This window comes from Dryobates pubescens, chromosome 3, assembly GCF_014839835.1.
Source record: "Dryobates pubescens isolate bDryPub1 chromosome 3, bDryPub1.pri, whole genome shotgun sequence".
NCBI classification, from domain to species: Eukaryota; Metazoa; Chordata; class Aves; order Piciformes; family Picidae; genus Dryobates; species Dryobates pubescens.
Window position 1 is genome coordinate 13,297,220 of NC_071614.1, and position 4,490 is coordinate 13,301,709.

The following is a 4,490-nucleotide window of genomic DNA, read 5'->3' on the forward strand; positions in this document are numbered from 1 at the left end:
GAGCAGCCCAAACCCCAGGTGAGGCTTGGCCTGAGCCATTTCTGATAGAAGCTTTTCCTCTCAGCATGCATCCCATGGTCCTCACAACACCACCAGAGCACGAAGGTGACCTTGGCTGTTGGGGTTGAAAAGCCAAGAGGTAGATTCTCAACTGGTACAAATCAGCAGAGCTTCACTGGTGGCCAAGGAGCTATCCCAATTCACCCCAAATGAAGGTGAGCAGTGAGGAGGCACATCCCAGCCACTCCACAGCTCACTGGGTATGGAGGCTGGCATCCTGGCTTGCCAGGCCAACAGTTCTGCTGAGAGAGCTGCAAGTCACCTCCAGTGGTGAGTCTTGCTGCAGTCAGCTGAGCAGTGCAGAGCCTCAGAGCCAGCAAGAAGTTCTCCAGGTCCCTCAGCAGCTAAATTTCTCCATCTTCTCAGCAGCACCCCCTCAGTTTTTGCTGCCCTTCGCCTCTGGTCACTGGAGGTTGGCACAGAGCACTCTGCCACCCATCTGGCCTTACACACACCTGCAGTGGGTGACAGGCAGCTCTCTGCACACTCAGGAGCTGTGGTGTGAAGGCCAACAAAGCCATGGCAGTCCTCACATAACATGGGATCAGTTCCCCAGGCCTTCACCAGAAAAGCCTCCTGTGTGCCCATGAAGGGCTCCTGCTGGCAGGAGGAGGCTCTAGTTTCACACAGCATCAGAAGGCACAGTGAGAGGAGCTGCAGAAAAGCCACCACACCTTGGACTTCTCCCGACAGAGCAGGCTGGAGAGCTCCCTTGCAGGCAGCAGGCAGGCTGCCCGTGGCAGGTACAGCCCCACGGCTCTGGGTGCAGCTCAACAACCACACTGGAGACAAAGGAGGAGGCACAGTCAGCATGAAGAGAAAGGAAAACCATCCCCAAATGATACCCTTTTATTTGTCAAGCTCTGATGAAACAACCTTCCAAATGACATCCCAGCTGACCAGGGGGTCAGTCACACCATACAGCTTGCATCCAACCTTCTCCAGATGCCTACAGAGCTCCTGGAGTATTTACATTATCCAGAAGTCAGGTAGTCAAGTTCCACTGGGGTTCTTTGCTTTCCAGCCCACACTCAGTCAAAGAAACAACCCAGCACCTCTCAGCTAATGGCCAGAAACCACCCCAACAGCCTGGGGATGCTTCTGCATCTTTGTACAGCACCTCCCAGCCAGAAACCACCCAACAGCTTGAGGATGCTTCTGAGTATCTCTACAGCACCTCCCAGCTAATAATGGCCAACAGCCTGGGGATGCTTCTGCATTTTTGTGTGCTTCTGAATTGGTGTACAGCACCTCCCAGCTAATGGCCAGAAACCACCCAACAGCCTGGGGATGCTTCTGAGCTTCTGTACAACACCTCCCAGCTAATGGCCAACAGCCTGGGGATGCTTCTGAGCTTCTGTACAACACCTCCCAGCTAATGGCCAACAGCCTGGGGATGCTTCTGCATCTTTGTACAGCACCTCCCAGCTAATGGCCTGAAACCACCCAACAACCTGAGGATGCTTCTGAGCTTCTATACAACACCTCCCAGCTAATGGCCAACAGCCTGGGGATGCTTCTGCATCTTTGTACAGCACCCCTCAGTTAATGGCCTGAAACCACCCAACAGCCTGGGGATGCTTCTAAGTTTCTGTACAACACCTCCCAGTTAATGGCCAACAGCCTGGGGATGCCTCCTGAATTTGTGTACACCACCTCCCAGCTAATGGCCTGAAACCACCCAACAGCTTGAGGATGCTCCTAAATTTGTGTACAACACCTCCCAGCTAATGGCCAACAGCCTGGGGATGCTTCTGAGCTTCTGTACAACACCTCCCAGCTAATGGCCAACGGCCTGGGGATGCTTCTGAGCTTCTGTACAGCACCTCCCAGCTAATGGCCAACAGCCTGGGGATGCTTCTGAGCTTCTGTACAACACCTCCCAGCTAATGGCCAACGGCCTGGGGATGCTTCTGAGCTTCTGTGCAGCACCTCCCAGCTCATGGCCTGAAACCACCCAACAGCATCCTCAGATGCTTCTGTGTTTTTGTGCACCTCCCAGCAAGTGGCCAGGGCAGTTTTCCTGAGAGAAGGCTTGTTCTTTGCATCTCTTGCTTTAACAAAGTGGGAATACAGAAGGAGGAGGGTTGGTTGGGTTTTGTTGTTGTTGTTGTTGTTGAGCTAAAAGCCTAAGGGAGGATGCTGTTAAGGTTGGGAGGGGTTGGGGGGTTGGGGGTTGGGTTTTTTTTTCCCTTTTCTTTTAAATTATTTCCGTACCATTAAGTTAAAATGTTTACATTCATTCATTGGTATAAAAACCCCTCTGGTTAAATCTCCTGCAAGTGATTTAACACTGATTGCTGCAACGCACATTGCACTTCTTTAAAGTCATTAAAAAAAAAAAAAGAACCAAAGGAAAAAAAAAGAGAAAAAAAAAACAAAGAAGAAACAAGGGGAAAAAAAGGAAAAAAACACAATGGGGGGGGAAAAAGGAGGGGAAAAAAAGGAAAAAAGGGAAAGAAAAGGGAAAAAACAAAGGGAAAAAACAAGGGGGGGGAACAGGATAAAAGGGAAAGAAAAGGCTAAAAAACAAAGGGGAAAAAAACAAAGGTAAAAAGGGAAAGAAAATTACAAAAAAGGGAAAAAAAAACAAAGGAAAACAAGGAAAGAAAAGGGGAAAAATAAAGGGAAAAAACAAAGGGGGAAAAAGGGAAAGAAAAGGGGGGGAAAGGAAAAATATAAAGAAAAAAGGAAAGAAAAAAAACAAAGAAAAAAAGAAAAAAAGGAGGGGAAAGGAAAAAAACAAAGGGGGGAAAATAAATAAAATTTTAAAAACCAACAAGAAACAAAAAAAAATACCAAGGGGAAAAAAACAAAGAAGAAAAACAGAGGGGGGAAAAAAAGGGGAAAAAAAGGGAAAAAATAGGGGAAAAAAAAGAAAAAATAAAATTGAAAAAAAAAAAAAGGAAAAAAGGAAAGGAAAGAAACAAAGAAAAAAGTTTTAAAAGGGGAAAAAATTTAAAAAAAAAAAATGGAAAACAAAACCAAATTAAAACAGAAAGGAAAAAAAAACAAAGGAAGAAACAAAGGGAAATTTTATTTTAAAAAGGGAAAAAAATCAAAGGAAAAAACACACAAAAAAAAACAAAGGAAAAAAGGGGGAGAAAAAAAGGGGGGGAAAAGGGGAAAAAAAAGAAAAAAAAGGGAAAAAAAAGGAAAAAAAATGGGAAAAAAAATAAAAAAAAAAAAAGGAAAAAAAAAACCAAAGCAAGAAAAAACCCAAAGGAATAAAAGCAAAGGGGGGAAAAAACAAAGTAGAGGGGGAAAAAAGGCAAAGGGGGGGGGAGGGGGGTACAAAGAAAAACAAACAAACAAAAACCAAAGGGGGAAAAAAAAACCAAACCAAACAAACAAACAAAAACTAATGTAGCTATGGAAGGAAAAAAAAAAAAAACACCACCACAAAGGAAAAAAAACCACCAAATAACAAGAATCTGATTGCTACCCTGTTTACAAATCTCCACTGGCTCTGTGCAGTCCCGCCAGCAAACACCACCTTCCAGCCAGCAGTCACAGTGTGCTTCCGAAGTGAACGTCGCAGTCTTGCCGAGTGAGTAAATAGCTGAAACACCCCCCCACCCCCCACCCCAAAACAAAATAAACCAAACCAAACCAAAATCATAAATCCAAAAAAATAAACCCAACCCCCACACACACTCCCCTCCACCCCCACCCCCCCCCCAAAACCAAAAAGTCTCCTCGACCCAGCTGGGACTTTGTGAGGCTTGTACCAAAGGTTGCGATTTCTTCCCGGGTTGCGGAGCTCCGGAGCGCTGCCGGAAGCGATGGGGGCGAAGGAGGTTGAGTGTTGGGCAGGAGATGTTGGCTCAGGCCAGAGGCACTTGTGAGGCTCCTCAAAAAAAATAAAAACCCCAAAGTTTCTTGCTACCTCTGGTAGCCTTTGCTGCTCCTTCCTTGGCGCTGAAGGCTTCTGCCAAAGGGCTGGGGGGGAAGAAGGTGATTTGAGAAGGGAGGACGAGAGGCCAGGGGGAAGGGTGCAGCGAGGAGCCGGTGCTGGGACCCAGCCCTGGGGATAGCTTTAGCTCTTCTCTCTTCTTTTTTTTTTTGCTTCTTTTCTTCTTTTTTGTTGTTTTTTTGTTTGTTTGTTTGTTTTTTAAATTTATTTATTTATATTTTTAATTTTTTTTTCCTTTTTTTTCCTTTTTTTGGTGAGGGTCTAAGGCTTCATCTCCTCCCTGGGCACTTGCTTGCCCTAGGTTTTTCTTGCATAGATGAGGAACTGGCTGCTTCGGCACAGCCTCTCGCGGAGGCTGGAGAGCACCTCTGCCGCCAAGGCACGAGAAACAACTTCAGAGGAACGGTCTTTGCCAGCACTCTTGCTGCCACCACAACCACTCCACGGAGGAAACCACGCACGGGCACCTGGGGGCTGCCAGGCAGCGCCGGGCTCCGGCCTCCCCGGCGCGGGG